The sequence below is a fragment of the Peromyscus leucopus genome, chromosome 4 (assembly GCF_004664715.2).
Source record: "Peromyscus leucopus breed LL Stock chromosome 4, UCI_PerLeu_2.1, whole genome shotgun sequence".
Taxonomy (NCBI): domain Eukaryota; kingdom Metazoa; phylum Chordata; class Mammalia; order Rodentia; family Cricetidae; genus Peromyscus; species Peromyscus leucopus.
Window position 1 is genome coordinate 40,615,346 of NC_051066.1, and position 13,396 is coordinate 40,628,741.

Genomic DNA, 13,396 nt, shown 5'->3' on the forward strand with positions numbered 1-13,396 from the left:
ATTTAAAATTTCTCAAAATTTCAAATCTGCTCAATGACTTTGTTATAACCAGAACAATATATGTAATCAAGGAAAAAGCAATTGATTAAAACTATATTAGTCAAAGAGTTTCAACAAATTGAGAGATCAGAGAGAAATCAATAGATGTTTAAATAATGGCATCATTTATATTTGACTGATATTTAACATAGTGGTATTAAAACAATCATTTTATTAATTTATTTTTATATATTTTAGTCAAATATAATTACTTCACTTTCCTCCCTCTAGGCTCATCCAAGTTGCCTCCCTCTAACTCTTTCCACATGTCCTCCCATCTTAAGTTGATAGCCTCTTTTTGCCTGATTATGATTGTTACATATATGCATATGTATATGTCTATGTATATGTATGCACAAACATAAATAGAACCTGCTGAGTCTGTTTCTGTTATTTGTGTGTGTATATAGTTTCAGGTATGAACATTCTGTATTAGACAACCAATTATGAGATGCTAATTCTACCTTTCTCTGTTTCTGTGGATTTTGTGTATATAGTTTTAGGGATAAGCACTCTGTACTGAACAACTAATTAGGAGGTGCTAACATTTCTAGGATACTAACTCTATTTTTCTAGGCAGCCATCTGTAGTCTATCATTCTTTGTCAAGGGATGTGACCTGTAAGATTTTCCCCTTCCATGTTAGCATATCTATTGATATTACCATTGTTCATATCTTGCATATAAAGCCTTTTCCAGGAGAGACTGTTCACAGCAGACTTCCTGGTATTCTGACTCTTACAATCTTCCCATCCCTTCTCTGGTGCTGTCACTGGAGCCACAGATGCAGGAGCAATGATGCTGATGCATCCACTGTGGGTGAGCTCACCATAATTCTTTGATCTTGGCATGGTATCCAGCTGTATTTTTCTGTGAAGATCTCCATTTGCTGTAAAGAGAATATTATTTGATAAGGGGTGGTAGCTACACTTATTTGTTGATATAAGGGTAAGATTTAGAATGTAGTAGGAAATTATGCTGGTCTAGCAACCTGGTGGTAATAGATTATTTTCTAAGATCCATGAACTAACTATCCTGGAGAAGTAGGCTAGGTTTCTAGTAGTGGGTACAATTTTCCAATGGGCCGTAAATCTAATTAGACAACTGTTAGTTACCATGAATATGTGAGTGCCACTTACAGCTTTTATGCACATCTTGCCATCATAGTCATCATCCTGGTTCACTGGTGTCATGCCTCGGCAAAACTAGGTGTTAGAAAATCTTGTGCAGACTGACAATGGAGGGGAGCAATTAATAGTCCTAAAAAAATTCTTAATACTTAAAATATTTATAGGACTTTCTTGGTTTCAAAGTGACCTTTTATGTATCTGTATGTATATCATTTCATTTGAGCCACATGGTTCTGTGAGATAAAAACAAAAAGTACAGCTATCCAACACATTTCTAGCAGTTTAGAGATTATGGAACACATGTGTTTGCAGTAATGATGGTCATATTCCCATCAATCATTTTAGTGCTCCATCCTGGGGTTTCTGTGTAAACTGAAATATATTTTCAATACCAGCACATCAGATTTATTTTAGTGAATGTGGTCTATCATCTACAACTCAGAGATATTAAATGTCAATCCATTAAGGTAGATTATTTTATATCAATGGAGTTTTCTGACACTGATGTTTTATGGTGCCGGCAGTCTATTTTTAAAATCTGATATAGATGCTTAGTAAATGATAAAAGCCTTCTGAACTTCTCCATTGGGACTACACAATTTTACATTCCCATGAGCAAGTTACAAGTGATCCTCTCTCAAATTCCTTGCCACTTTTTGATAATGTCGATATGTTTATTTTAGACTTTCTGCCAGGAGCTTAGTCAACTCTCCTTGTGATTCTAGTTGTCATTTCTGTAAAAGTTACTATAAATTTATTTCCATATGCTTATTTTCCATATTTTCTTGGGTATAATATCTGTTTATGGTTTATTTGTCCATCTTCTAATTGGATGGTTGATTTTAGTACTGAGTTTTAAAGGTATGCACACTTCCATATATTTTTATACTATGGCTTATGTAGCTGAAAGTTTTCCTGTGCCTGCCCAGCTCCTGTGGCCTCATGGTCTCACAGCCACTCAGACCCAAATGAACACACAGAGGCTTATATTAATTATGAACTGTATGACCTATTGGCTGGCAGCATCTCCTCTGCTCTCTTTTCTTCTCCCCTCTCTCTCCAGTTAGAATGTCCTGTCTCACTTTATTCTGCCAATCAACCAATCAGAGCAATGTATTTTCACAGCATACAGAAAGACATTCCTACCATTTCCCCTTTTCTTTCTATTCAAAAGGAAGGTTTTAACTTTAACCTTGTAAAATTACATATAACAATGTTTGTCAAATATAAATAGACTAGATATTATGAGTGTAATTCTTGCTTGATAACTGTTTTGTTATATATAATTTTACTATGTTAAAGTTAAAATTTTCCTTTTTAATTAAACAGAAAGGGGGAAATGCTGTGGGATAATGCTTTTGTACACTGGTTTAATAAAACAATGACTGGCTAGTAGCCAGACAGGAAGTATAGGCTGGATAAGCAGACAAGGAGAATTCTGGGAAGAGGAAGGCTGAGTCAGGAGACACCAGCCTGCCGTCCAGGAAGCCACATGTAATGGCAAACAGATAAAGTAACAAAACATGTGGTGACATACAGATTAACAGAAATGGGCTGAGTTTAAGTGTAAGAGCTAGTCAGTAGTTAGTCTGAGCTAATGTCAAGCAGTTTTAATTAATATAAGCCTCTGTGTGTTTACTTGGATCTGAGCGGCTGTGGGCTGGTCAGGACACAGGAAAACTTCCAGTTACAGGCTTATCATTTTACATTAATTATGTGGAATTTTAAAGAGTAATAGTTTATAATTTAGATGACGTCTAATATATTACTTTATTTTATTTATTCATTTTACCTTTGGGCATTGATATGAGAGAGATGGAAAATATGTGTTCACAGAAAATATATGTACCAATCTTCTTTGAAGATTTATTAGTGTTTATTTACTTGTACTTATTGAAAATAATAAATTGAAAATTTTGAATATAGCTTTTCTAGAATAGAAATGCAAAAACAATCTGTGATGGATTATGAGGAATTTTGAATTTAGACTAAATGCATTTTTGCATTATGATATAACTATAAGCCTGTGAGGGACAGGAAGTGGAGTGTGGTTGTCTCAATGAAAATGCCCCCCATAGATTCATAGGGAGTGTCATTATTGGAGGTGTGGTCTTGTTAGAGTAGGTGTGGCATTGCTGGAAGACATGTGTGACATGGGGTGGGCTTTGAGGTTTCAGAAATTCAAGCCAGGGCCAGTGTCTCTCTCTCTCTCTCTTTCTGCTGCCTATGGATCCAAATGTAGAACTCTCAGCTACCTCTCCAGCATTGTTTCTGTCTTCATTATGCGATGCTTCCCACCATGATAACCAACAATGGACTAAACCTATGAAGCATAAGTCAGCTCTAATTAAAAGTTTTCCTTTGTAAGAGTTCCGTGGTCATGCTGTTTCTTCACAACACTAGAACACTGACTAAGACACAATCTCATCTAGTTTTCTATTGTCTCTTATTATACATTATTTTATCACCTTAATCCCTCCTAAAGAAAAATATAAAGTGGTTTGTCACATAAAACAGAGTATGGTCCAAATAGATTTGACAAAAATCAAGTACAATTGATAAAAGATTTGGTCTAAATAATGCATAGTTTCTATTCATGTAGAAAATAATCTGGATTTATATAATTTCTTTGAAATATATTAGTTATGCTCCATTAATAACTCAATAGTAGTTATTAAAATATATGTGTAATACCATATGTATTATATATATACCATATATAGATTTCATCTAGTTTCTTGGTCCACCATTGTATGGCAATGTTGGCATGTACACAGAGAGAGGATTGAAGTTTTATATACCAGACCTGGGTGGAGGTACTTGGGAAAGAGAGTACCAGTTCTTCTGTTAGGAATTTGGGGAAGACTATTTCAGTTCTAACACACACACACACACACACACACACACACACACACACACACACCATGTAAAAGGTAGAGGCATCAAAAATATGACATACTTACGAACCTGAAAATCACTAGGTTTGACTGCAGTATATATGACATGTTGGAAAGGCTTAAAGATAATGCTGATTGAAAGTCAGCACTGGTAACAGTATTGCTTACTTAAGACCTTGGTTTATAAATGATAAATATCTGAGGTTAATACAACTGATATAGTTACAAACCTGACTTGATTGTTCTATAATGGACACATGCATTAAGCCATCACACTGTACTCCATAGATAAGTACAATTATTGTTTGTCAACTACAAATAAAATAAAACTCTATATAGGGACTAATTTTGTTCATGTAGTAAAAAAAAAATACAAAAATTTCTAACAGAGTGGGCCTAAGATAAGGATTTAAATAATTAGAAAGATTTTGAGAATTATCAATGAGAACACCTTAAAGAAAAAATCAAAAAATCAATGAGAATTAGAGAGACTATATGTAAGTCCACAAGAGAAATATTGAAACTAGGAAAGATGGAAGCAGATGCAGAGATCCAGGACCTAGCCCCAGGTGGAGCTCCAGGACTCTAATCAGCAAGAGAGTGGAGGGATTGTATGAGTGCGAGATATTGAGACCATAGAAAAAGCACAGGGACAAATAGCCAAGCTAGCGGAAACGCATGAACTGTGAACCAATGGCTGAGGAGCCCCCATGGAACTGGACTGGGCCCTCTGGATAAGTGGGAGAGTTGATGAACTTGAACTGTTTGGGAGGCCCCCAGGCAGTGGAGCCAGAACATGTCCTTGGTGCATGGGCTGGCTTTTTGGAGCCTGGGGCCTATGCAGGGACACTTTGCTCAGCCTTGGTGTAGGAAGGAGGATTGTGGACCTGCCTTGGCTGAGTCTACCAGGCTGGGCTGACTCACCAGGGGAGACCTTGCCTTGGAGGAGGTGGGAATGGGGGGTGGGTTGAGGGTGATGGCTGGGGGCGGGTGGAAGGAGGGAGGACAGGGGAATCCGTGGCTGATATGTGAAATTAAGCTAATTATAAAATAAAAATATTAAATAAATAAAAAAATAAAAGTGGTAGTTTCAGAGATGTGTTGATGCAGAGTTCAAGAGATAAATTAAAAAACTGAATGCATTAAATACGGCTAATGAAAAGGAAAGGGGATCAAGGAAGCTGTTTTGGGTTGAGTTGCCAGTAGACCCTGTTTCACCCACTATGTAGAGAACGCAGGAATGAGACATCACTGGCTAAGGAGGAGCATGGTGTGGCCAGAGGATCTGTCCAGATACAAAAATAAATGCTATCCCAAATTTTTCATATTTAACAAGTTCTCTGAACTTGTCAACGCCACTGATCCTGCAAAGTGAGACTGTGTGGCATCTGTGCTCTCTGAGGCTAACGGAATGCTCACCAATGATAAGATGAGCTTTGGTGAAGAAAAAAATGAAAGAGAAAATAAAACAAGAAAAGAGGAGAAAATATCATGAACAGGAGAGAAAACAGGGAGGTCAAGAAAGAGACAGAGAGAGAGAGAAAGGCTTTGTCAGCAACCATTGCTAATGTTGGGTGTCCCTCACGCCCCTTTAAAAAAATAATACCAAATTATTTCAAAATCTGTTTTTTTTTTTTTTTTAATTTTTAAGAAGCAGGCCACACATAGGTATCAAAGAATCAGTGTGAACAAGTGAGATGGGGGCTGTTCCTTACATACAGGACCCTGATTTCATTTCACCAACAGTTTGCCTTCTACAGATCAAAGTATTTAGGTCATCTGTTACCTGGAGGGAGTATCTCCTAAAAATGGTAAAGCCCAAGGCACAGTGGAAGAAGCTGATTAGTGGAAAAGCTGATTAGTTTTTAGTTTGGTACTGCCAGGGATGTGGTCACTTTTTTGACCTTTCTACGGCATTTTCAATTCTAGAATTCTGAGCATGTCCTAGCCTGTTTGTCATCTGCTAACGTTTACCAAATCTTTTTTTTTTTTTTTTGGTTTTTTGAGACAGGCTTTCTCTGTGTAGCTTTGCGCCTTTCCTGGGACTCACTTGGTAGCCCAGGCTGGCCTCGAACTCACAGAGATCCAACTGGCTCTGCCTCCCGAGTGCTGGGATTAAAGGCATGCGCCACCACTGCCCGGCTCCAAATCTTTTTTCCATTACATTTGACTCAGCAAACAGTAGGCACACTGCATTTTTATTAATTAGTAATTTTAATATATTCTCACTGATTTTTTCATTAAATTGTTTCAAAGTATTTTCAAGCATATTTAAAAGAGAAAATAGTCAACATCACACAAATATTTTCCATTTAAAGAAACATACGCTAGCCTATACAGTATCAATCCAAACATCTAAAAAAATCATAGAAAAAAGAAATTAATGGTAGAAAGTGATCATTTATCAATGTATCACATTTTTAGCATGCCTTACCTAGCTGCAATTTTGTTATGTCAAATAATTTTTCTAGTGACAAATTATGACACATTTAATTTTTAATAGAAAAAAACATATAACTAAACTAGAATCAGGGTCTATACTCCAATGTAATTATAACTACTGAGACATTCTAGCAAAGCCATAAATAATTATTTTCATTTTCCACTCAGATATCCCAATGTGCTTTAATTCTTCACAATAATGAACTCATTAATCCTTACATACTCTCAGTGTACAGGTAAATAATCTGATTAATTTTATTTTGCTGATTTTTTTAAAGATGTTGCAAAGTAGCATTCCTGCTGTGGTCTTCGACGGGGGACAGCAAATCTTGCTTCCTCAGTCCTCACCAAAACTATTGAGATTCAGTGAGCAAAGCTGACTGGCAGGCTTGTTGCTTAAGCAGAACGCATCTCGTCTGCCTTCCTCCCCTGTCAGTAATATTGCTTTCATAACATGTTTATTGGGCTTCTTTCTAGGTCATCCCATTACCAAAAATTTCTCCTTTGACATTCTTCCCAGTTGAACATTTCCCTAGTATTATCACAAATTGAATGTTTCCTTCAAGGATGAGTATCTTTTTATATAATATTAAATTTTATTCCCTATTAGCAAATTTTACTTTAAAATTAAATTATTTGTTCTGCCCAGGGTTCCCTAAATTGGATAATTCCACTTTTGTTCCCTTTCTGGCTTTTTTCCTTGTGAAAATCGTTTTGGTCAGACTTAAGGGGAAAGCAGATGAGCCCACTGATTCTTATAAGATGTGCTCATGGAGCCAAACATGCCTATTTGAGATTTTAAAGTTACGATATTCTGATTACTGCTTTGTATGAAAAGCCCACTCCTTCTAAACTGTTTGAAGTCAGCCTCAAGGGAATAATAACCAATGAATTTAACTACAATTCAGAGCCAAATGCATCTTTTTTTTCTGTTTTACAGTCAAAGTTGGTGATTCCTTAATCTTAGTTACCAAGAAGTTATTGATTACACCTAATAATTTTATTTAAACTATATAGAAAGTTGAAAAGTAATGGAAATATAGGTGAGATCATCCATGCACATGTATGGATAAGAACACAATACAGTATAGAAAATCAAGTCCTCAGAGGTCCTGATGCAGTGGGTGGTAAGAAGAGTCAATGTGGTGTTTTTCTCCTTCTTCAAGATACAAAGAATTGAGATAATTACCAAGTGAAATAATCTACTTACTTATTTTCATGGAAAGGGGAATATTATTAGGCCAGGATTACATTGTGTAAGAGCAAAAATGAAAACATTGTATAGATTGTGTTCCACCTGGTATTATAACAATTTCACCTCTCAGAAGACATATTGGAATGAATCGTTGGTAGGTGACAAAGCAACCAGACTGTCCTAACAGTTATGTTTTTCCATGGTTGCTTCCAGTAGTTGATCAATGTATCTGTTCATCTGTACACACGCGATTGTATCTCAACACCCAATAGCAGTTTTCTTTTTCCTATATATAATGTCACATGCTGCAAAAGTGAATTTTAGGTGTAATGTAACCAGGCTGGGGTGCCTCATTGTCTGGTCAAACATTGGTATATATTTTACTGTGAAGCTGACTTATGTTTAAATAAATAGACTTTGAGAAAGGTGTATTATCTCCACAGTGTGGATAGACCTCATCCAATCAGCTGACAACGTTGAGAACAAAACCTGATGTCTCTCAGGAAAGATGGAATTTTTCTCAGGATTACAACATAGAAACTCTGCTTCTCCAGCCTGGTGCCCTGGGGAACTGGGAATTCAAGACTGCAATATTAGCTCTGAATTGAGTCTCCTACCCTATGGATTACAGACTTAAAGCTACAGTCACTTGAGCCAATACTTAAAAAGAACCTATCTCCCATTCAGCTTCGATGTGTTCCCTCTTCTCCCTCCTCCCCCAATCACCTCATTCTACTCTCACACCCCTCCTATTTTGCCTGCATAAGCCTACCTAATTTCTTTGCTCAAAGGATGTATTTAATTTCTGCAGTGCAATTTACATACACATTTGGAACACTTATTTATAAATTAGAAGGGAGATCATAGTCTATTTCTATAGCTTTGGGTCAGTTAATATGCACACATTTGATTTAAAATTATTAGATCAGATTAGTCTCATGCAAGTTAGACACTGGCTTGGCAGTCCTTTCTTTCTTTATAATTACCAAAATTAGTAAAGTAACAGGAGCTGCTTTCCAAAAACTGTTGAATTAAGTTTAAAAACTGATATAATCAGACAAAATTGTGCCTAGAAGAAACTATTTCTTATCTTCTTTGTAGAAGTCTAGGGACATAGCTAAGTTGTGGAACAGTTTCTTTTCATGCTCCTGAGCTCCAGGGTTCCATTCCAGAGACTGGAAAAATTCTTTGTAAAATCAAATTGCTAAATTGAGTCCTTTGACCTTTTCATTTTCTTAATATTCTTTTCCTTTTCTCTTTGCTTGAGAGAATATATGCTAGTTAACAAATGTAGAATTTTTTTCTATTTTATTTTTATTTATGTGTGTGGATGTTTTTCTTGCCTGTATGTCTGTGTATCATGTGCATCTAGTACTTGTGGAGGTCGGAAGAGGACATTAGATGCTCTGGATCTGGAGTTAAAGAGAGTTGTGACCCTCCATGCTTCTGTTGAGACTCCAACCCAGGTCGTTTGGTAGAGCAGCCAGAAGTCTTAAATGCTGAGCCATCTCTCTGGGCCCAAGTTTTTACTCAAGAAAAGATGAGTCAAGATTTGCTTTTTGACTGCAACTATTTGTTGGAGAATGATGTTAGCAAGTGCCAATGGATTAAAATAATATTTTCTGGTTTTGTAAAATAGGATTATAAAACAAAATTTGCCAAGTTTTCAAATGAAGAGTCCTCTAGAAATATACCAGAGATCCCGCCTGCAATGACCTCATAGAAAACAGTTATTGTGTGGCTACCTCTTGACCTTGACCTGCTCTTTACTTCATTTTCTTATAAATAAGCTCCAATCTATTGCTTCTAGTTTTGTAGTAACTTTAGCAAAGGGTGCCTCTGGTTTGTTTTTATCCTTTTGTTCATATCTTTCTCAGAGATAAATATAGGAAGTCTTTGTACAGATACATCTGTCTGTAAACTAGTAATTTAAAAATTAAAAAATATAAAGCATGTACCATATTAAAGGCAATAGGGTAACCAGGAAATGGGCTAGAAGGTAAGGACATTGATTTAACTATACTGGTATACATTTATCTATGATGAAGGGTATAACTAAGGAATTCTGGTGAGACAACTGCCAAGATGATCGACTAAGCTATTGATACCATATCTAACAGAGTTATTGTGGTGTTTTATATGAAAAAATGTATTTCATTATGTGTGTGATATATTTTCTCAAAATTTTCACCAACAATATTACTACAAACACAACCAATGAAATTTTTCTTTTATTAATCTCCAAGGAAAATGCTACAGTTTCAGAGATGGACAACAAAGAGTGAATGCAAAATACAAATGTCATGAATCCTCCATGTTAATCTTTTAAAATACATAGTTTCTCCATTATTCTGTTACAGAGAAAGGAGATATGCCCAATTACTATAAGAATATTGCCTCAAAACTCACTAGGACTCCCCCCATGGAGAATTTCAACCTTTCCAATTTGCCTGCCCACATTTCTTGCAGGACAATCTTAGTTTGATATGGACAATGTAGTTCTCAGTGTTCACAGTATTTATAGAGTGATGTCTTTTCTACATCCACTATGTCCACTCCTTCCTAAGCCTAGTCTTTTTCCATTTACTCTCTTTAGTAGAATACCCTCTATATTTGTTTAGAAAAGTCACACCTTCAGCATTGAGGCCGGTAAATACTTACCTTGAACATACCAGTATATCCCAAACTCTAAGTATTTATTCTTATATATGACTCTGAGTCCACCTTTTCTTTATATATCTGGGCAATCCTCTTTGATTCTCACTGGGGAGAAAAATATCTCCTACAAAGTTCCCATGCATTCCTAAAGAAACAGTGAAAACATTTTCACTACAACTTCTAATAAACATGTAAAAAATGGGAAGAACTTATATCCTGTAAAATTCCTTTCAGGACAAACAGAACTTACATGCACTTACTTGGCTTAGGCATTCTTTTATCTTTTTACACACATACATGTACATGCATGTATTATGTATGTATTAGATAGATGGTGATAGACAGGTGGTAGATAGATAGATGATAGATAGATGATATAGATAGATAGATAGATAGATGATAGGTAGATGATATAGATAGATAGATAGATAGATAGATAGATAGATAGATAGATAGATAGATAGAGATAGATCAATGGTTCCCAAAATATTGTGGTTTAATGTATTATTTTCCAGCTTTAGGATGGTATATAAGCAGTACATATTTGTTAAGATCCATAGTTCACATTTTGAATTTTAATCATTTCTCCAGGCTTGCAGTGTGATAATCTCCTGGGATGTTGGGCAGCAGTAACAGAAAAACTCAAACTTCAGGACTAAAATAAGAAGGAAAAGGCAAATATCTGGATCATAAAACATATACAGTAGTCAGGTTATGTGCTTCTAAACCAGTGATATATGAGCAGAAATAATAATCATGGTTATACCTTGGTAAAGCTACAACCATACACAGAAGGGATAAAAACTAGAACACTGAATCGAATTTGAATGTTTTTTTGGTTTTGTTTTGTTTTTAAAAAGAATGATAAAGATTTCATGCAAAAAAAAAAAAAAAAGTATCCCAGCCTGAGCTACATAGAGATTGCTAGGTACCCTGGGCTACATAGTGAGATCTGTCTCAAAATTACATTTAGAAAAGAAAAAAACAAAATGGGAAAAAAAAAGTCAGAAATATATTAAGAGAAGTAATCGGGGGAATTCATGTGGAGGTCAGAGTGGAAGCAGGTGTGAGTGGGTGCAACAGAAGGAATCATGGCTGCCAAAGTGTTCGAGTCCATCGGAAAGTTCGTCCTAACGCTAGCCGTCGCAGGAGGCGTGGTGAACTCTGCCTTATATAACGTGGATGCTGGGCACAGAGCTGTCATCTTTGACCGATTCCGTGGAGTGCAGGGCATTGTGGTGGGGGGAAGGGACTCACTTTCTCATCCCTTGGGTACAGAAACCCATTGTCTTTGATTGCCGCTCGCGACCCCGGAATGTACCAGTCATCACTGGTAACAAAGATTTGCAAAATGTCAACATCACACTACGCATCCTCTTCCAGCCGGTGGCCAGCCAGCTTCCTCGTATCTACACCAGCATCGGTGAGGACTCTGACGAGCGGGTGCTGCCATCCATCACCACAGAGATCCTCAAGTCAGTAGTGTCTCGCTTTGATGCTGGAGAATTGATCACCCAGCGAGAGCTGGTCTCGAGGCAGGTGAGCGATGACCTTACAGAGAGAGCAGCAACGTTTGGGCTCATCCTGGATGACGTGTCCCTCACACATCTGACCTTCGGGAAGGAGTTCACAGAGGCAGTGGAAGCCAAACAGGTGGCTCAGCAGGAAGCGGAGAGGGCCAGATTTGTGGTGGGAAAGGCTGAGCAGCAGAAGAAGGCAGCCATCATCTCTGCTGAGGGTGACTCCAAGGCAGCCGAGCTGATCGCCAACTCCCTGGCCACCGCAGGTGATGGCCTGATCGAGCTGCGCAAGTTGGAGGCTGCTGAGGACATTGCTTACCAGCTCTCCCGCTCTCGGAACATCACTTACCTGCCAGCCGGGCAGTCCGTGCTCCTCCAGCTTCCCCAGTGAGGCCTCCCCTGCTTGCACCTTCTCAGGCAACCAGGCCAGGGCCTCCATCATCCTGAATACACTTTCCTTCTGCCCCACCCCAGAAAACACTGTGAAATTTCATGATTGGCTTAACATGAAGGAAATAAAAGCAAAATCACACAGATCTCTAATTATCAAAAAAAAAAAAAAAAAAAGAGAGAGAGAGAGAGAGAAGTAATCAATTGTTTTTTGCTTTGATTTAGATTATTTGTTCAATCAACATATTCATTATAAGATGTTTTGATACTTCCTGAAGATAAAATAGATTAATAATTTAATATACGGAAAGGCCATGATTTAATTTACATTTTAAATTTTAAATATATACATTGGCTTTCTTCTTGTAAAATACATCAGAAACCCCTACTGCTAGTATCATAGAAGCTGGAAAAGCAGTGATGGTGGTCTGGATGAAGCCTGTAACTTTGGAATTCTTCATTTTTTGATATATGTTGAAGCTTGAGCTGAGAAATTTTAGTAATAGATCAGACTGCAGATTATAAAATCACTGTAAGAATATTTGCGATATTCTGGGACTATTGCAGACTTAGAGGTAGACATTCAAACATGGGCTACCCATTAGCTATTGAAGGGAGATATCATTTAGAAAACTTGCTGAATGAATTAAAGCTGGGGAGGGGATTAAGTCAGAGACTGAAGTTGGGATATTTTCATAATGCAGAAAATTTAAAGCAAAGGCAAAGATACAGTAGCATATGACTAAAATTTTAAACTCTGTGATTTAGGCCCTCTGAGTCCCTCTGAGTTAGAAGTTAAAACCAACGGGGGAGGAGAGGGAAAGGAGGGGGAGACAGCCAATTTGCTGAGTGGTTACTGATATTAAGATGTGAGAAAGTGAGTAGTTTATTAAAATTCACAATGACAGCAAACGTCATAAGAACCCCTAAAAAATAAAGTATAAATTGATTATGAAGATTAGTTCACAGAAAAGGTGTGAAATCTATATTGCATTACAACTCCAAGAAGCTAAAGAAGTGTCTGTGAGATTAGACTTTAGCTTGAGAATGCTCTTCCTCAACAAAGTTGAGCTGGTAGCCACCCATGTAAGGTTTCTGGATGGGAAAGAATGGCTAGCCTAGAATT

General features: G+C 37.0%; 1 pseudogene; it reads left to right on the forward strand.

The window, feature by feature from the left end:
* The first annotated feature begins 11,386 nt into the window (after positions 1–11,386).
* On the forward strand, positions 11,387–12,411 carry LOC114689680 (annotated as a pseudogene).
* The last annotated feature ends 985 nt before the right edge of the window (positions 12,412–13,396 follow it).